Genomic DNA, 22,053 nt, shown 5'->3' with positions numbered 1-22,053 from the left:
GCTTCCAGTAAGGGCCACTGAGCTGCGTTGCAGAGAGGTGGTCCAGGCCGTGCTACTTTTTACACCTCTCTGCAACGCAGCTCTGTGGCGCTTACTGGAGGTACCTAGTGGGCTAGTTGGACCCTAGGGACCCTCAGGATTCAAGGGGACTTAATCTCCCAACTTAAAATGGCCACAGGGCATGTTTACACAGTGGGGAATTGAGGAGACGGGGCCTGAGGTGACGTGTGCAAACACGCCCTGTGGTGCGTTTTAAGAGGTAGTTTTAATCCCCTGCCCTATTATATACTAGGGGCTTATAGAGGAGGTCATGCTGATCACAGGGGGACCCCAACGCATAGTGTTCCCTAGTGTATGTAGGTGTTTTCACTGTATTCTGAGTGTCTTTTAACATAGCACTGGCTCTAGGACTGGTTAGTCAGACTCAGTTACCACCAGTATCCGTCTGAAAAAGTTGAGGGCACAGGATGATTTTGCAACAAGGCTTCTTTCTGCTCTTCTGTTTGTTCTTTCTGCACGTTATCCTTCTTCCTGCACGTTTCTTCGTCTTTGAGGACTTCTGTTGCTTCTTTCTGCATTTCTTTTTTTTCTTTCTGTGCGTTTTTTCTTCTTTCTTCACATGTCCTATCTCTGTAGGCATAGTTAGAAATTAGCATTTAAAAAACCTTAGAAATTCACTGAAAAAAACATAGGTTTCAGGGGCATTATAGTTAGCTGGACTTTTCACTCGTACAAAACCATTGAAATTCCCCCGTTATAGTTAGTTCAGCTAACTATAACTCGCGCGCCCGCAATGCACTGCTGATGACGTCACATATTACATCACTCATGACCTGGTCAGTGACATCACTCATGACATCACTGATGACATCTCAAATGACATCACTGATGACATCATCCTTGTGATAGAGTGGCAGACCTCCTCTCCCCCTAATATAACCTTTGAAACACACATTCAAAAATAGAAACTAAAATTTTCAAAACAATGGACATACCAATATCAGTTACAACAACCTATTCAGTAATTCTAAGATCCACATACACATCCACTCATTCACCAACAGTCCTATACAGTCACTCATACATGTGCTCACTCATCATATGTACTCATATACCTGTACATCCTGTTACACAACGCCAATCATCCATAGAGTTACTCACACACATAGTCACTCATGCTAATAAAGAATGACACATCCATTTACTTGCATATACAGTTATACAGACACCACCACACTTACTTCTACAGAAACTTACACATACTTAGTCTTTTAAACAATCACTTATAGAAACACATACTTATTCATACAGGAACTCTTTCAATCTCTCACTCTCACATATACTCACTTATATACATCAATAGCCAAATATACTAGTTTAAAACATATGTAGTTACTCATAAAGACACTATTGAGACAGTCATTCACTCACTAACACATCCATGCACACACTCATCCACCCATACAGTCCTGCACACATGCTGTCTTCAACACATACAAACAGTGAGTCACTCATTCATGCACCTATGCACTACGGTATACCCCCACCGAACCATACAGACACTCAGACACTCATACTGACACTCAAAAAACCAACTAATAACCTATATAGACACTCATGTAGCTACTCACCAACCTATGCAGCCCCTTATACACAAAGTGAGAGACTGATTCAGATATTTACATATTTAAACATTACTCACTAAGCCATGTATTCACTAAGATACACTTAATCAGTCAGTTATACAATCAGTTTTTCAAAAACAAATCATCCATTTAGACACTTATACCCATTTATTCTTCCATCGACCTTGAGATATACATATATAAAACATATGTAATTTTCAGAAAAACACACATTCACTGGATGATGTCATCAGTGATGTCATGAGTGATGTCATTTGAGATGTCATCAGTGATGTCATGAGTGATGTCACTGACCATGTCATGAGTGATGTAATATGTGACGTCATCAGCAGTGCATTGCGGGCGCGCGAGTTATAGTTAGCTGAACTAACTATAACGGGGGAATTTCAATGGTTTTGTACGAGTGAAAAGTCCAGCTAACTATAATGCCCCTGAAACCTATGGTTTTTTTAATGAATTTCTAAGGTTTTTTAAATGCTAATTCCTAACTATAACGTGCCTGAAACCTATGGTTTTTTCAGTGAATATATATATATATATTTATATATATGTGTGTGTGTGTGTTTGTGTATATATATGTATGTGTATATAACTATATATATATATATATATATATATATATATATATATATATATATATATATCCAACAGGTAGTGCTAACTCGGCGTGGCTGAATCGTTGAAGCCTCACACCCAGAGATCACAGACACGGACCAGTTATTCTTTAGTGCAATTTATTCGCTTGCTCGCATAGTAGTCGCCATAACGTTTCGGCTCCTCAAGAGCCTTGTTCACATGACAACATATACAATCAATCAACTTCCTTAAATAGGAGGGCAAGAGCTCTACACGTGGTATATGTCAGTATAGACATAAACAACATACTTTGATGGATTAAGGTTTCAAATGCTACCAACTTGAGGCATAATTCATATCATGCTTTGAAATTACCCAAAGGTTTACCAAAGTCAAAATCACATGAAAAAACCACTGTAATGCAAATAAATTATAACGCATCACATTGAAATAGTTTACATAGTTGTGCAATAATCAACATTATCAATGCGTGTTGAAAAAAATCAAATCCATCTACTGTCGACATAAAATCCTTGTAATGTCCGTATTAATCATGAATCGCGGGTTAAATCCCAATGTATTCATCCAGTAGTCTGTAATGTTGTTACTAATGGGATGAATCCCCCTTATGCTCTACGATATGTTGCTCTTGCCCCATTGTACCCTGCAGATCCCTGCAGCGTGCGAAAGTGAGGAGATGTATACAGTGCAAATAACGCCAATAAATAAACACATCATCAAATAATTTAACATAACATCAAAGACATATAGTAAAATACTTCTAAAATTCATATATGAAAATGCGAATGCTAAAAACATTGATGATAAAAAGTCACGGTTGTTGCGTAGGTGCGAAATATGTAGATCAATTTAACGAGGACAGCAGATTGCTCCCAATCACCATTCTCATTTTAGACATCCACATAGTAAATCCATGGCAATTTTCAACATAAAAGCTGCTGTACGGTATGGAAAACCCTGTGGTTAGGTATACTGTGGCTTTCTAGTGTTCCTGGACCAAAGCCTCAATTACTGCCTATCGAATTGAGGTCCACCTCTATGTATACGCAACGGGGTGATAGATCGCTGCTCGTATGTATCCTACCTCATCATGTTAATGCCCCCCCAAAAAAAATTGTTTTTATATTTTTTTGATATTAACATGATTGTTAAACGGGTCGTGTGATGTGCAGTACTAAGTAGTACTTCCTGACCAGGAGGTGGAGAGGCGGATGTGTATTGCCTAGCCTTAACAAAAGTACGTCATATTGGTGATGTAACCAATATCACTAATAATAAATACTCAGGTGATAAAACTATAAATAGAATATAAAAAGGTTAAAATTGTGATCCCACTACAATAAAAACCTTAGATAAAATCCATATATTTTGATAGGCTAGAATACAACATTGAGACCACATGTACAGAGCATCATCATTGTTATTATCGTCCAGTACGTTGGTGGTGGGTACAATTAATGAGCAGTGGCACCTAATATAAAATCGTATGTAAATCCTCAGTAATGTTGAGACCTCCTGGCGATTTAGAATCTAGTTGAAGTATATATTTTGTTTCTAACCGCCTCAACTTCGCCTCCCTGTTGCCTCCTCGTCGGCTAGCTGGTACTGCATCTATGACAAAGAAGGACAGGTCTTTACTATTACTGCGGTGTGCCTCCTTGAAATGGCGTGCCACCGGGTAGGTATTGTCCTGGTTAACAATGGCTCTAAGATGCTGTAGGATACGTTTATGTACCTCAAGTTTGGTACTGCCTACATATCTGAGTGGACAAGAGCATTGGAGCACATACACAGCGTATTCTGTTTTGCACGTTAAAAGCTTCACAATGCGATGTTTCTTGTCACTAAAACCATCGGTATATTCCTTGGTATTGACCCCATGCGTACACGCTTTGCAAGTTTTACATTTAAAAAAACCCCCATTGGTTTGAAGCCAGCTGGTCTTTTCCATAACTTCAGGGTTGGTATCCACTATGTGATCTTTCATGGAGGGTGCCCTGCCAAAGGTTACAATTGCTTTACGTGGTAGGGTAGGACCCAAAATGGGGTCACTGAGTAAGATGGGCCAGTTTCGGTTGAAAATCCGATACAGTTCTTTATGTTGTTTATTAAAACCTGTTATGATTCTAAAATCATTTTTCTGTTTATGTGTTACTTGTATTGCTGTATCACTTTTGAGCGTGTTGTCATATTTATCAAGTAAATCTGTTCTTGATCTACTGCAGGATTTATTAATGGCCCTATCAATTATCTTCTCTGAATAGCCACGTTGTAGAAATCTCAATTTGCTAGCTGCTTGTGCCTCTTCTAACACCGTGTCATTGCTACACACCCTACGTAATCGTAGCATCTCACCGTATGGTATACTATTGATGAGGTGCTGTGGGTGAGCACTGGTGAGCACTGGTGGCATGTAATATTGTGTTACCTGCGGTCTCTTTTCTGAAAAGTTTAGTTTCAATGGCACCATTAGATATATAAACCTCAGTGTCCAGAAAAGTAACACTGCTTTGGCTCATGCTAGCTGTAAAGCTAAGGTTGAGGTTATTTTTGTTGATGGACATAATAAATTCCTCAGCCGTTTCCTTGCTCCCGCCCCACACCACAAACAGATCATCTATGTATCGATACCAAGCTACTACAAGGGAATCCATTGTAACACCATGTTGAGTTTTGAGGACCAGCTCCTCCCACGCCCCCATATGTAAACAGGCGTAGCTTGGAGAGAAGCTGGCCCCCATGGCTACTCCCTGTAGTTGCCGATACACCAAGTTGTTATACATAAACACATTGTTATTAAGGCAAATTTTTAACATTTCCATTAGCATATTGGTATGGTCTGTGAAATGTTCCTCCCTTTTGGATAAATAGTGTTCAATCGCTGCCATGCCATCATGATGTATTATGCTAGTATATATATATATATACACACACACAAAAAAATAAAACAATGAAGACATTGGTACAAAACTCTATTTCATAGAGCAGTCAAACCGATCTTAATATGGTGCTTTACATTCTTCAGTTTATAAAAACTATAAAGCCAATCAGGCACAGAACATTTCTTACAAAACCGAGCCCTCTACTGAGCTGACGATGCAAATACCCCTTACTATTTGGGGAATTGAGATTTCTAAAGCCCTGGACTTGGGTGGACATACCAAACAAAGCCCCAGGATTAGATAAGGTGCCAGCAGATTTCTTAAGTCCCACAGAGATGTATGGTGCCCCTATTTTTCATTGTACTTTAGTGCTATAATGAATGATGCTCCTTTGCATCCCAGGCAGCGGAGGAATGTATCCCAGTTTGCAAAAAGGGCACTAGATCCCTACCCTCAATTTTCAGACAAACTAGCCTCATTGACAATTCACAAAAACTATTTAGTCAGATTATTTTGAACAGGTTAAGTGAGTGGATATCCAACACAAATGTGCTAACTTCCCTGCAGGCTGGTTTTAGGGACGGCATTGGAACTATCGACCAGGTCTTCCATCTACAATTGTTATATTGAAAACATGTTCACCTGGGAGGTGGTAGAATTTATGGTATTTTTGTGGATCTCCGATCTGCTTTTAATGTAGTCCCCAGAAATTCATTGTGGAAGGGATTGTCAGAGATGGGTCCCTGAGTATCTTATAGAAGCTTTAGTTAGAGTACATTCGAATAATTATCACCAGGTTAGATGTGGGCCACAACGAGAATTGAAAGACCCCATCCCAGTTTACTGGGGAGTAAGGCAGGGGTGTGTGTTCGCTCCTACCCTTTTTTGCATATATATTAATGGTTTGGTAACACAGCTCGAGCAATGCAAAGGAGATCCCCCTCGTCTTGCTGGGGTCAAGATCCCCACCCTACTGTTTGCAGATGATTCCCTCCTGTTATCTGAATCCCCTATGGGAATCCAGAATCTTCTGGATTGTTTTGGGTTAATCTGCAAACAGCTCAGGCTGTGGGTCAACCTCGGCAAGACAAAATATATGTTTTTTAACCCCTGCCCAACTTCCCGTACAAACCCGTCACTCAATGTTATGGCCCTGGAAAGAGTTCAGATATTCGATTATCTTGAGGGGTTATACTCACAGAGCAATTTGATTGGTCATCTCACATTCAGGTACATGGACTCAGGCTAGAACAGCACTGTAGGGGTATTTTGAGGGCCCACCGTGGCTCCCATTTTTGCCTGATGACTCCATCCCTCAAAATTTACAAAAGTCAGACTTTAGGAGCTATGCTGAATGGTTGGGAACTTAGGGGCTTTAAAGATTCTAGGCCCTTAGAAATCACACAAAATCATTTTATGAGGAATATAAGCAGTATGCATGTTAGTCCGCCACTCCCCCCCTTCACCTAGATCATGGCCTTAGACGTATTAATGATATTGCTGGGTTGAGACAGCTTCTGTATTGGTGGAGACTTTGGGTAACTCCAGAGCTCACCCCATTTCGTATGGTCTTGGAGGACATACTGGGACAGCACGGGGTTTGTAAGATTGCATTTCTTTGGAGAATTAAAGATACACGGTTCAGATTGGGTTCACAAATCTGTGACTTTCCCTTGCAGATGTTGGTTTGGTTTGTAAAACAGAGCTATTATTTTGCCAATTTAACCTCAATTTCTCTTAGGGTTGTCTCTCTTACTGATTCATTCCTAGAGTTTAACGCAGATTATTACTCTGAAGCATACCTAGATACGTTTGAACCTCCCCATGCAAAGTCTTTATACATTAAACTTTACTTGGGGATTTTGCCTATTCACATCTTCACCGCTAAATGGAATTGTCACACTAGCAATAGAGACAGGTTCTGCCAGTTATGTCCACTTGTGACTGAAATGGTGTTGTGTAGTCTTTATAAATCGATATAGGATCTGTGGGTTTAGGCAACATAAACTGTGGATTGGTGTCCAGACTGATTCCAGACACCCCTACCGGGTATGCTCGCCTGTATACCAGCTAGCTCACAGTGCCACTGTAAACTCCTCTTACCAAGGAGAGAATAGTTCCAGGCAACTATTGAGCATGAAAACCCTGTACCTTCAGGGATCGTGGAAACAGTATAGTACTTTTAGCTCAGTCACTCGTGCTCACATTGTCTCAGAGAGATACACAGAATAAACAGTAGGGACGCTTTCAATAAGCATTTATTGAATCAGCGTAATTCTAGTGAAAAATAGGTGTGCTGAAACAGCCATAAAACAGAAACACATATAAACGATTATCAGCATCAACAGAGTAAATGGATGGTAGATTTCTACCATAGTGCTAAAACAATGAATATATGCAGGTATATAAATACATGATAATAATAATGCATACTCCTACGATGCAACCCTAACTAGATGCACCTAAGTGTACCTAGCTTGTATGTAGGTGTAGAGCAAAGAATCCCCCAAGGATAAAACCAACCCCATTTCTGGTGTGAGAGAATGAAGGACCCTGTCTTGATCTCGAGATGGACACCCCATAGGGGATGTCAGACCACTGCATGCTGGAGTGTCTGTGTGCAGGAACCTCAGCGTCTCGCGTCAGTGTGTCAGCATGAAAGTCTTTCTCCTCTGCCCTCCCCAGCATGACCCTTATACATAGTTATCATGCAGAAGATGTTAATCCTGCTGTGATTCTGAGAATCCTCATGCATAATAAATGAGCATAGTTTTCTGGGAAAACCACACAACATTTTATGCAGCACCTAACTAGGTAAAAGGTCAATACCAAAAACCGTTATGTAGTACAATGGCAGGGAAAATGTAGGTGAACGGTTAAGTGACTACCCAGGCCTATATTGGGGTACATTACAAAACACAACACTCACTCCTCATCCGACCGGATGATATACTAAAAAGTGAATGTCCTTCCAATTAATTGTAAACCATTGTTAAAAAGTGTTCAGAATAAAATGTCTAAAAGTATATAAAAAGTGCCTAAAAGATCTATAAATCCTTTATATGTGTTTAAAAGGTTCTATAAGTCCTTTAAAATATGTTCATATATATAGTATGAGCAACTGAGAGTGTCTGAAAGCCATGGTGCTCAGTGATACTATAGAAACAAAATAAATTGTTTAAAATTACAATTTCGGTTGTTATGGAAAAAGGCTGAATTTTTTATCCCAGCACATGGAGAGCGAAATGTTTATGTGTCCTGTGTGGGAGACGCATCATCACTGCTACCCGCCTTCGCAGAAACCGGTCCCTGTACCACCTCACAGATCAGATCAATTGAACAAAGAGGATCTACTTCAGTTCCCATCGCCGATGCGGGGAAGCATTTGAAACATCCAAAGCCTGTGTTCCTGTAGTAGAGCCGGTATCCAATCCAACAGGAGCTGAAGCATCCCATGGTGGCTCTGAGAATGCCGACATCAACATGAGAATATGCTGGGGACACTGCAGTACGTGGGCAATTAACGGGTCCAGTAATACATCCACGTCCGGTGGCAGAATGGATGGAAGTGTACTGTTAGATAGAGATCCAACACTCATTCTTGTCCATAGAACACGCAGCAGAGGGCAGGCAAAACACAGTCAATCCAGCCTGGTTGGAATGATAGGAACCAAGACTTGCTTAGTTCCCGAAGTCGAGGTGTGCCCAGATGGAGTACCATGCAATCATGGTAACTTCACTCCAAGAGCATTTTTTCCATCTCCTTGGTGACTGGGACGTCCATTGCGCAGCAGAAAAATTACAATCAGGATTCCCACTACCAGTAGCAGGATTAGCGGAAGCTCTCCAAAAATGCTTCCAAATACGGAGTGTATAAAAGCTGGAATGACTCCGATGACTTCTGAAAGGTGCTTAACAGTCCAGAACCTATTGTCTTAAATAGGTGTACTATACCCTTCGTATCAGACATGTTAAAGATATGCTGGAAAGGGCAGAGAGTTTGTGCTAGTTCCTGTATCTCAGCTGAGGACCTTGCAACCTGAAGATCAAAAGTCTCCCGGGCCAAGGTAAAGGGCACATCTTTCTGTAACAGTATGGCTTTCATTCAGCTCAGAGTATCAAACTGCATAAAGGAAACATTCAACAAAGGCCATAACAGCACCTCCCTGACTGTGTTGGTCGACGGAATCAATACTAGGCCTGGGCGGTAAATTCCGTTCCGTTCGCGGAATTTGCGGAATTTGGGTAATTTCGCGTTCTGCGGAGAACGCGAAATTGCCTAAAATTCCGCTTTTCGCGATTTCGCGAAATTTATGCTTGTTCGCGTTCTCAAAATGCGTGTTCGCGAGATATTTCTCCCCGAGCACGCAAACAGCGATTGTGAACAGGAAAAAAGCATCGCGAACAAGCAATTCCGCGTGTTTGCGGAATTTCTGCGTGTCCGCGGAGATTTTTTACCGTTTCGCAGAGATTTGCGTAACGCGATTACGCAAATTCCGCCCACCCCTAATCAATACTTGCATACAACAAGTAACCCTGGAACTTACTGTGACTAGAAGCATCCCACAACAACCTTGATCATTTTGCATTAAGTAACCCCCATTTGAAAGCAGCTTGAACACTGGGTTAATCACAGCAGCTGGGGAAACCTTTAAATGACAGGATACATTTGCAACGGAACCGTTGCAAGCCCTGTCAAGCATAATATCCTGGCACATTAGAGACCCACTTAACGAAGTCTCGCAGTCTGTACCTCTGAAAAATACTTCAGTGTCCCCATTCCTGAATCCAAATCTACACAGTAATTCCCTGATTCATGGATGAAGTCCTTTCCCATTGCTTGATATCTGCCTACCTGGTGGTGTCTAGGCAATATTGAAATTGGTAAGTTATCACTGGAAATGTTCTATGGCCATGAATTTACCATTCTGTCGATGGTGATTCTGCCACGGTGAAAAGTAATTGATCTAATTTCTCAATGTGCAGCATTGTATATTTTGCATCTCTTTGTGCCGTTCTGATTAGTCTCTCTGACAGATTATATGCAGAGAAAAGAGACGTACTATTAATATGTCGCCAGTGCACATGACCAGAGTGCAAAGATTGTAGCGTCCAGCTTAATAATAGAATGGATCATAACTGTGACTGTCCGTGTTGTAAGATGGACAGAACATGTTCCATTATATCTATAGCAGAAGATGTGATGTTGCCCAGTGAATAAATCCTGATTTCAGTGTGGTCATACCATTGTCAACCACAGCCAAAGCCTTTTCTAAGTTAACTCTGTCAATTTCACGCAATCTCTCTGCAGCTTCCTGTTGAGAAAATTTCCAAATTTCATTATAAACAGCATATGGGAAGCGTTTCTGATGTGGTTTTCGGTGACCTAGCAAAAAATCCCTAAGCTCCATGTCGTCTGAGAGTAAGGACAAGTGTTGTGTCACCTGTGACAGTGTCGAGGTTCTTAGCCAATCTAGGCATAACTTCCCAACACTGTATGATGTCACCACCCCCGCATGTTCTTATTGTAAATAGCGTAGGTCAGACCTATGGATACTAAACCCTTCAGTGGTATCCCTGAATCGTGACTGACACCTATTTGTGTCGATAGGCCTAACCAACCATTGCTTCCAATTGGGGTCTGTTGAATTATATGAAACACCATGCATGATGTCATCTAGTGTACTTCACCATTTTCTGTACAGTTTTGTTATACCTTAAAGTTTGAAGGTGAGGGAATACGAGGTGTGTTCAAGTCCCTAATCTTGGCTAAAGTCTGTTACACAGTGTCGCTCAGGAAAATAATCTGTTGTGGTATGAGGCATGCTCTAAATAGTGTCCAGTTCTCTGAACCTGCCATTCTTTTGTCCTCAAAAATTATTTAGTGTCTATAGTGTCTTTCCATAAGTCGAAACCCTGTTCAGACATTTGGGCAATAAAGGATGCAGAGTATATCTGTTTCGTGTTAGTAGGCATACTTTTCTTTGCAGATATTGGTGTAAGCTTATAATAATATGAGCGTGGATCTGATGTATTAAACCCAGAAAAATAGGCAAACTTTGTGCAAATGTTTGTGAACTACCTTTCGTGGTGTGGAACAATGTTCCCATTGGTGGTATGAGAAAACATTACATGGTGCACTTGTTTTATGCAGAAAGTGATGACCATAATGTTGGTAATAATACATGGTGTCAAAATCAGATGATTCATCAAACATTTCATTTTTTGAAAATGCTGCAGACAGTTCTAAATCAAACAGCATACTGTTTACAGTTTCAAAATCCCAATCGTCAGAGTATGTACTGGAGTTGATGATATAATTTAAAGACATTTTAAATAGATGTGGTATTTTTAAAAGTTTAGTGGGACCAAATACATCATATGAAACTCTGTCCCAAACTATTCCATCAGGAGCTCGAGCTGCTGTAAGTTCACATAAGACAGGTCTCTTTGTTCACAATGAGATGACGTATGAGGTTTCAGTGCCAACTTCACATGTGATACAGCGGAGTGTTCTGGGAGTTAGTGTCCATTCACAAGCAAGAAAAAGACAGTCACTAAACCTATCCAGAAGAGTGGGAACAATAGTCCAGTGATTATCCATAGCTGTAGCCATGGTGAGACTAAGTATGTGTTTTTCAGCAAAATGTTGAAATCATGAAGTTGTTTCTTGCGGGAAACTGGAGCTGGCGGTGACTCAGGTTCACTTGGAGCCAGAGAAATGTGTCAAAATCGATGAAGTTGCGAGATGCAGTTCAATCTATCTTTGGTAACTCAGCATATTTTGTTGAACTTGTTGATTTCTCCTGCAGAGGCATATTGAGGTACATGTCAGTGGTAGACCGAATTGATATCTGTGTTTTATTTGTGTTTTGATGTTCAATTTCAATACGAACGAGTTCCATCTCATAGTTGGTAACTTCATTACTACATATAGAAGACTCTTCAAATGTTATCAGTCTTTCAGACTGAACCTCCTGTATGGTAGCAAGAGGAGAGTAACAGCTACCCAGGAGCCCGCACGTCCTGCTATTCAGTATCAGCCACATAGTGTGGTTTGATCAGTTCAATGGAGACAAATCTCTTTTTTGCCGGTAACAGGCAGAAGGAGTACAGTTCTTGTTCTTTCCACAGCCAGGACAGGTAATGGCGTTCTGTATGATGGCCCAAATTCTTTCTTGTCCACAATCCTTTCTCTGACCAGATCCCCAACTTTTGTGATCCAGGCAGGTCTTGCCGTTACTGTTTTTACTTCCCCAGTGGTGGTGCATTTTACTTGGACGTTGCTTTGTAGTGCCCGGAATTCATTGAGTTCCTGTAAAACAGCAAAAGTTTATTGATGTCAAATGGTTTTTCATCTGCCACTGTGCTGCAACAATCGAGGTCAGGTACCCACATTCTCATCCCAAATAGGAATTTGTAAGGGGTGATGCATCCTAGGGAACTTCTTGGCATGTTATTAAGTGCCTTTTGACCCCATATAGGTGATTGACCCAACTACCACCCGAGCCTAATACCCTTGCTGTTCAGGATTACTTTAAGTCCTGGTTTTTCCTCTCCACAATCGAATTTCCCATGGGATGATACGGAGATGAGCAAACCCAAATGTCCCATGGCTTCCTTGTAAGCCCTAGAGCTAAATGGGAAGCCACAGTTAGAATGTAACTTGCCAATTGTGTCAGTCCCTATGAAGACTTGCAAATCCTTTATAACAGTTTGGGTGTCAGCCAAGTGCTGAGGCCACACCCACAGGAATATAGAGTATGAATCCACTGCTACCAAAATGTACTTGTAAGCCCCATCTGATCGTAAGGGGCCGCAATGGTCCAAGTAGACACGAGCGAGAGGTCTGCCTGATGTTAGTAGTGGTGCTTGCACCAGACATACTATGGTGGAACCATTCATCTGCTGACAGATTTCTCACTTAAGGACAAATGCTTTTGTCTGTTTTGCTAAACTTGGTCACCAATAGCATTGTTTCAGTAGAGAAATTGTCGCGGTAATCCCTGCGTGTGCAGAACCCACACCCTCATGTGCAGCTAGAATTAAATATAATCTGTGATTCATGTTTGGCATTACTCTATCCCCCACTCCTGGAATTTGAGCATACAGAATATTTTTTGCATTTAACTTGTAGGAGTACTTGAGTGGAAAGCCCTTTGGCACGGCTGAGCTGTTTTTGCGTGAAGCAATGACAGATACCAATATCTGTGCGTCTATTCTCTTGCTAGAATGAGTGATGGCAGCTACGGCAACAGTTTGCACTGTCGCCTGTGCGGCTTCATCAGCCAATGAATTCCCTTCAACGTGAACGCCATCACGTTGATGACTCAGCATGTGTATCATGTGAGCTCTCCGGAAGTCTTTTTTCAGCTCGGCCACTTGTCACCAAAGCAATTTCTGCTTTATTGTGCAACTTTTTGAGTCTTTGAACCCATTCTGGCCCCAGTAGTGAAGATATTAATTGTAAGACTGGACACAGTAAAATGAATCGCACACCATAACTGTGGGGAATTCCTGATCCGTATTTATAAGTGCCAGTAATAGGGCTTTTAATTCTGCACGCTGTGCCATGCAGTCTCCTAGAGACTGTGTCTTCGTACTGCTGGGATGGAACTTGCCTTCCTGCATACGCCCTTTTACAATCGCACAAGCTCCGCTGTATTGCTGTTTACTTCCTATGGCAGGCTGAGCAGAACTGTCAGTGGAAATAATGTATTCATACTGATCTAGAGGCATTATTTCATTCAGGAGAGGATATTCTTGTTTGTACTGTATAAATGCTTGAGTTTTTATTGTAGAATTAAATTTATAGTCTACATCTGTTACAGTGAGAGAATTAGCCCATCATATCCATTGTGGATGTAGCACTTTTGTGTTTGGAATGCTTGCTTTTGTAACAGCCTCTAAGGCCGGTACCGGAGTTATGACAAGTATTTGTTTCCTGTGGGCCATTGCTCTTTCTCTCACTACGGCAGTTTGTACTGCTGTCAGTATTTTTTCTGTAGCAGCAAAACGCATTTCAGCATTTGTGTACAAGTTTGATTTGTAAGCTATGGGTACCGTTTTACCTCCATTGAAGGTTAGGTAAGTGTACCCTGATTGACCTGCAATTACATGGATCCTCAAATTTGTGGTATTTACACGTGTGTAGGTGTTTGGAAGCTATCATGCCAGCTTGTAAGGCATGAAGGATATCTGTGTATTCCTGTGTCCAATGTCTAATTGAAAAATCTGGTCGGATTAGATTGTAGAAAGGTTTTACTTTTTCTGCGTAATCCAAAATGTATGTTCTGCCAACATTTAGGAATCCCAATATGGATTGTAAATTTTTCTGAGTTTTTGGAGGTTGGAGCAGTGCGCACTTGTCTAAAAAGTTAGCAGCTACGCTTTTTCCTTCACTTGATAACTCGTATCCCAAAAATAAGACATTGAGGAGGGCTATTTTCGATTCTTTAAAGTTGAATGTATAGCCCTCAGAGGTGAACCCCAAAAATATGTTGCTCACCCTGTCAAATGATCCAATAAATCATCATCCATCAGATAAATATCATCTACATAGGGCAATGCCTCCTCATCAAAATTTTGAAGTAACTGTTACCCTAGCTGAGAACAACTTGGGGCTATTCTGATACCCTTGGGGCAGTCGACAGAATTGATGCTGAGAGCCGAGGGTAGAGAATTCTGTCAAATATCAGCTTTCTTGTGCTATATTTTGGCAGAAAAATCCATTTGAGATATGTAGTGTTGTTTTTTTATTTTTTCAACACAATGTTATTCGTCAATGCAGAAATTTGTGGATTCTGTACTGCAAATGTCTTTGAGCAAGTGCTCAATTGTCTGTAGTCGAAAACTTGACAATATGAATTGTCAGGCTTCTTTATGGGAAACAAAGGATTATTAATTGAAAAGGTGCAATTCCCTATCACACTTTGGTATTCAAGTTGATCTAAGATCTCCTTGACTTATTTTTTCACTTCTTGTTTTATTGGGTAGTGTCTCTGTGGAGTTGCAGTAACTTTTACTGGGATTACCTGGTGAGGTGACGCAGCATCCCACCCAACATGATTGCAATATAATGCTGGAGCAAGTGCTACCGCCCACTCCTGCATGTATGAATGTTTTATATATACTGGAACGAGGTCGGAATAAGCTGGTAAAATCACTGTTTCTCCCTTTGGGCACTCCATAACAATTTCAGGCGGCCGGAAATTGTCAGCCAAAAGGATGTCATACCCATAAGTCAGGTTCTCCAAAAAGAGAACTTTGATTTTTATGGGTTTGTCTCCCTCCATTTGGAGTGTTATTTCTCATAACAGTTGTGGGGCACTTACCCTAGAATCAGGTGTCTCCACCATGAAATGTTCATTCAACACCGCTGTCACCAGAAATTCCATCAGGTTCTGGTGAGCTATTGTTACTCCTGCTGCACTGCCTAGCATCGTCAGAGCCCATTCCCAATTCAGAAGTTGAGTCCTCAGTATCCTTGACATTTCATAATTCTTTTTTGTAAATGATCTTTATTGGTTTTCAACAATTTGTACAAGTAGGACCATAATCGTATGAAAGCATTACAATGACAGTTGCTTAAGTGGATTAGGTGGGATGTCGGCATTTCTTAATTTCAGGCCAGCTACCTTCTTCTTTTTAAATAGAGGTTTTGATTTTGGTTTATCTTCTTTGTTGATATTATAGTCCGAAGTACAATGTGTATCTCTGGACTTTGTTTGTTCTTCTTGTCTGTGTTCTGATTGTCCTTCCATCACAGAGTTTTTGATGAGCCCTGAAAGGAAAGAGAGAAACATGTATCAGCATCCTGATACCTGTCAGTTTCTTTTTATGTTATCACGATTTCATCGGTTGTACCTTCTTTCGGAGGGCTCCTGCTGAGGAGACTTTACTCTTGATTGTGATCTATTCTCTCTATTCTTTTGTTTTTTATTGTCCCATTTCTTCTTAGAAAAATCAGGTGCTTGCTTGGTGTTGTCCTTTTCAGGACCCCCATGAGGTGAGGTTTTGTTGCTCTAGCTCCCAAGTTATCTCTCCCTAATTCGACATATGTATCTTTGAATTTTGGTAATTCACGCTCCTGTTGTACAGGAGTGAAATCCCTCAAGCGTTGGCTGTTTCGCCACTGCTACTGCCTCCCCTTTTATGTTTCTTAACATAATCATGGATACCTGGAAAACAATTCTAATAATTTCCTCCCTAAATTCAGAGCTGGTTCTGCCCCACACTCCTTCTGTATTTGTCTCAATACGTCTGGTATTACTGCTATTAAAGGGATACCATGAGTTCTGGTATAGATGGCAGTGAAAACTGTAACCCCAAGATGTACACTCCTCTATCAGAGGAGCTATCCCCATTGGCAAGCAGATTGTTAGCATTCTGTGTTTTTCTTGAGGGCCTGTGTGTGGGAACACTGCCTCTAACTGTGTGATTCTTTGAGCTATCCAGAATGGCATTTGCTCGCATTTAGTGGGAGTTCTACCCATAACTGCGTTCATCGTTTGTGGAGTTATTTTAGTTGCAGTTCCTTGTATTTGTCCTGCTGGTGTAACCCTTGTAGGTTGAAGTGTGACTCATAACAAACTGTGTCAGATTGCTGTAGAGTTTTATTATTTCTTTGGGAAGTGGGCATAAGTCTACTATTGGCATTGTGTTAATGTCTAGATGTGGTGTGTAAGCCGCTAAGACTGGCCAAGTGGCTCCATCCCTGCTGAGCAGACCGAGTCTCACTTTATCTGTTGTGTGTGGGAGGGCTTCTTTAATCCAGTTTATGTGCTCCTGGTAGGTGAGCAGAACTGCAATGTCCTCATATGGACAATATTCCTCTGGTATTTCATCTTCAGTGTAAGAATAAAATGTATTTGGGCGTACATCTGCTGGTGGGAATTTGACCCATCAATAGAATACCTCTGTTCTGAATGACTCGTGTGCCTCAATCACAAAGGTTACAGTCCCACATCTTGCTGTTACTCCAAACTCTGCTAGTTTTAAAGTGCTGTGCATTGTTTATAAATCTCCACGAATGGGTGAATGGACTTCTTCCCAATCCTGGAGGGAAAACTAAAATTAGAGTCCACTGTCCATGAAAAGCACGCTCTCCTGCTCGACAAACAAGCAGCCCAAGTATTGTTTTGCTCAAATATAGAGCCCAAATAGGGGAAAAAGTAACTCTCATACAGCACTTTCCCTTAGTTGTAAGAGTGTAGGTTTTCATATTTCTTTGAGCCTCGTGTTATATATAATGAAGGTTTTGAACCTGTTAGTCTCTTAATTCAAGTTCTCCATAAAGTCCACAAACCCATCTATGTTCTTAAACCCATGATGGGTTATGGTTAGCAAGACTGCATCATCAGCATAGAGTGGATGTATGTCGTTACAACTCACACTTTTACAACGCATGCACTTACAACGCATTTTTTGCAACGCAACATCCACTACAACGCATTCCATTACATCGCATGACACTACAACGCATTTTTAAAAACTACCTTTACAACGCATTCCATTACATCGCATACTACCTTTACAACGCATACCATTACAACGCATAATATTACATTGCATTTAAGGTAAGTATTGGATAGTATAGGGGTAAAAATTACTATTCTTACTCCAGGGGGTGCAACAGTAGGGTAAGTGTTGGTTAGTATAGGGGTAAAAATTACTATTCTTACTCCAGGGGGTGCAACAGTAGGGTAAGTGTTGGATAGTATAGGGGTAAAAATTATTATTCTTACTCCAGGGGGTGCAACAGTAGGGTAAGTGTTGGATAGTATGGGGGGTAAAAATTACTATTCTAACTCCAGGGGGTGCAACAGTAGGGTAAGTGTTGGATAGTATAGGGGTAAAAATTACTATTCTAACTCCAGGGGGTGCAACAGTAGAGTAAGTGTTGGATAGTATAGGGGTAAAAATTACTATTCTAACTCCAGTGGGTGCAACAGTAGGGTAAGTGTTGGATAGTATAGGGGTAAAAATTACTATTCTAACTCCAGGGGGTGCAACAGTAGGGTAAGTGTTGGATAGTATAGGGGTACAAATTACTATTCTAACTCCAGTGGGTGCAACAGTAGGGTAAGTGTTGGATAGTATAGGGGTAAAAATTACTATTCTAACTCCAGGGGGTGCAACAATAGGGTAAGTGTTGGATAGTATAGGGGTACAAATTACTATTCTAACTCCAGGGGGTGCAACAGTAGGGTAAGTGTTGGATAGTATGGGGGTAAAAATTACTATTCTAACTCCAGGGGGTGCAACAGTAGGGTAAGTGTTGGATAGTGTAGGGGTTTTAATGTAATATTATGCGTTGTAATGGTATGCGTTGTGAAGGTAGTATGCCATGTAATGGAATGCGTTGTAAAGGTAGTTTTTAAAAATGCGTTGTAGTGTCATGCGATGTAATGGAATGCGTTGTAGTGGATGTTGCGTTGTAAAAATTGCGTTGTAAGTGTAGTGCATTGTAATAGTTGCGTTGTAAAGGTTGTTCCCCGCATAGAGTAGCTCAGGCATCGGCCTATTTTTCACAACTGGTAGTTCCTTCCCTACTTTCAGATGGATGGTCTCAAGTTTATTAATATACAATAGAAATAGAACAGGGCCAGTCACAGCCCTGGTGAACTCCATGTGTTAGCCAAAAGAGTTCAGTACCTTCTCCCTTATCCCCAAACTTCACCAAGGTAGAAAGAAAGATTGAAATGCAATGCCTGCAAGAAGTACACCAACCATTCCTCGATCCCATAGAAGCCAACAGGGCCCAGTGCATTGATCTATTCAATCTAGCAAAAGCGCTTGATAGCTCCATAAAAGCAAAAATAATGGAACCGCGTCCGGCCAATTTATACTTGCCGATCAAGAGATGCAGGTAAGACATTGTTCTATTTTCCCATGTCCAGAGCGAAAGCCATACTGTAGTTCAGACAAGATGTTATTGTCTGAGAGCTAGGTTTCCAGTCTATCTAAGATGATTTAGCCCACTAATTTAACTGAGGAGTCTAACAAAAAGGTAGGATGGTAACAGGATGGCTCCTGCCGGTTCCCCTTTTTGAATACCAGTACAATAATTGGTCTTCCAGGACTTAGAAAACCCAACCTCACCACCATAATTGAACACATTAGTTAGGTGAGGTGGCTAGAATTCATAAATATCCTTGTAAATGGCCATAGGGATGCTATTAGGGCCAGTTGGTTTGTTAGATGGACTCATCACAATTTTAGTAAATACCTCTTCCAAGGAAAAGGAGCTTTGTAATTGAAAATTGGGGTGGGTAAGATCTATCCAAAATTACCCACTGTCAGCTGAGCAATATATCCTACTGCCCTGGTGCAATATTGCAAATCAATGCAGACTTAGGGACTTCAGGCAAGGTATTATTATGAACAATTTTCCAAAAGGTGTAGGTATCGTTGGTCAATCACGGACATAGGACCTGATTCACAAAGGGCCTCTGCACTTGTGGCAGATGGCCGGCAGTCATGAGGGAGTCTCCGCATTTGGGGATGAATCTCCTTAACGAGCATTTTTATTGTGGAGATTCTGCATAAGCGCAGAGACTCCCCCACGACTGCCTGGCCTCCGCCACGAGTACGTAGGCCCTTTAGGAATCCGGCCCATAGTTTTCCCAGTGCTCAATCCTCACCTCGGCTTTCCTTATTGCCAATGCCTGTTTAAATTCTCAACAGCAAATTGCTTATTCCTTGGAGGTTTCCTTAAAGCGAAATGCATACTTCTGTTTGCCTGTCTACATGGTTTGTTAAACCAAGGGGCAATCCTTGGCTCTACTGGTCATATTTATTTGTGAGTATCCTCTTCATATACACAAAACAAGAACTGGGGGTCTAATAACGAACAGCACAAAAAAGGTGAGAGAAACTGAACCAGAGTGCAGCAAACCAAGACTGGCCAAGAGCAGAGCGTGGATTACCATCAATCTTACTCGAAGGACAGAGCAGATGGTGAGAGAAAAGTAGCTCTCATGATCAATTAATATCATCTGGTGATCCAACTATTGGCAGAGGTGTGTCCCTTGATCATGGGGACTGCCTCGCTAGTTTCAAGCTCTATTGCTCAATCAAACTGGTTAGTGCTAACCAGCGAAAACACCAGGTATAGAGAGTTATAATGAACAAGGATAATAATCCTGTAATGTGCAGTGCAAAGAAAAAGAAGCGGTGAAAGATAAAAAAGGTTGTGTAGAGAGGATAAACCTTAATATTCCAAGTACTCCGCACACCTTGATTAAAAAGGGTGTAACAAGGCTATAGCAGTACTGACAGGTGACTGCTATGTGAAGGTCAACATGTTTCAGCCATCCAGGTTTTAATGCCCACGGCTTTCGTCAGGACCTATGTTGCACTAAAACATGCTACTGCAAACAATACACTTCTAAGCATGAAAGTGACCACACATATCATCCATGTGTGCGATTACAGAAGATAATACAACCTGGAAAAAACTAAATCCTCTAGATCGCAAGGTGTAGTCATCACCTAAAAAATAAACCAATTATTGCACAAAGCACGCACACCAAAAAATGCTGTTAATAAAGCAAGAATCTGTCTTAGCATGAATTCAAAGCATCTAGAAAAATTGCTTACCCCACGTAATCTGGGATTGAACCTCACCTACCCTGGAACCTTGCTCGGGTGTAGGGGGCCCCGCTCTATATCGTAGTAGACAGAGGGAAAAAGAAAGAAAAACGATAACAACAGCATTGTTGAATATTAGCTTATTATGTTACTGTTGTTTGTTAAATATTTTTATCATTGTTTTATGATTCTTTTTTTCTTTTTTTCAAATATCAAAAAATTATTTGAATTTATTTCTTTAGGTAGGAGGAATCTGTTAGTATGCCCCACTATGGTTCTGGCTTAACGCTCAGGGTTGAGAACGCTCGACTCTCACTCGAGTCCGATCCCTCTTAAAAACAATGCAGCCTGCCAGGCTCTCAAATCTCACAAAAACTCTATGTAGAGGCTGTAGTCCCCGCAAGCCTAGGTCTCAGCCGGCTCGCTATAACTGGGATTTAAAACAATGCAACCACAGGACTAGCCAGTGTGTGTCCTCTGTGCCAAGCCAAGAGCGCATTAGATTCAACTCGAATCCACTTTTCTGTACAATTTCATAAGTCCTGTTGCGCTTACCTATCCGTCGTTGCCCCGAGGCTGATCGAGCTGGATGGGAGGCAACGACGGTACCGGAACGTGTGCTTAAATAAAGCCGGCTGCCTCAGCTGAAAGTAATCGGCAGTGAAAGCCACGCCCATTGAGGTCGCCCGCCGCTGCGTACACGCGGCATATGCGTAGAACTACAGGATGACGTCATCCTGCATGGGAATTGTAGTTTGGACGGTGTAAAAAAAGGGAAAAACTCTCCAAGTTTACAACAGAGGCTCTTGACAAACCGGCATGAGCTTGTCCGGTACAGCATAATATCTACAATGCTCAATGTCAAAGATACTCCAATAAGGTAGTCTGACTGTCACATATATACTCGTGCATTCGTCAGTTAGTTGCCCAAGTCAAAAGAACTACACAATGATGTCATACACAGTAAAGTTGTAGTTCTAGTAGGAAGCTCAGTCAAATGGGTCGTATCAAGTGCTACGTTGCCAATAAGATGATAAAGGCCACTGCTTCTCATTATTTTATCAAAAATTATTTTATAGTCCAAATGTGCATATGTGCAAATTGTCCCTCCAATACAAAACATCCATGACCTCGACACTCACATGGAAGGGGCGAGACCAAACAGATCCCTCTTCATGGCATCATCCAGAGACTCAAAAGCTACAACTATAGACACACTCTACCTCAGGAGAGAGTCAAGTAAGGGCAATATTCAAGTTGCCTGATACAAGTTTCGAAAAAACTTAGGCTAAATTAGCATTTTTCCAAACCAACCTGCTTAAATTATCCCTAAT

Source organism: Triturus cristatus, chromosome 4_2 (assembly GCF_964204655.1).
Source record: "Triturus cristatus chromosome 4_2, aTriCri1.1, whole genome shotgun sequence".
NCBI classification, from domain to species: Eukaryota; Metazoa; Chordata; class Amphibia; order Caudata; family Salamandridae; genus Triturus; species Triturus cristatus.
The sequence above is the reverse complement of the archived record's forward strand: the minus strand, read 5'-3'. Positions refer to the sequence as shown.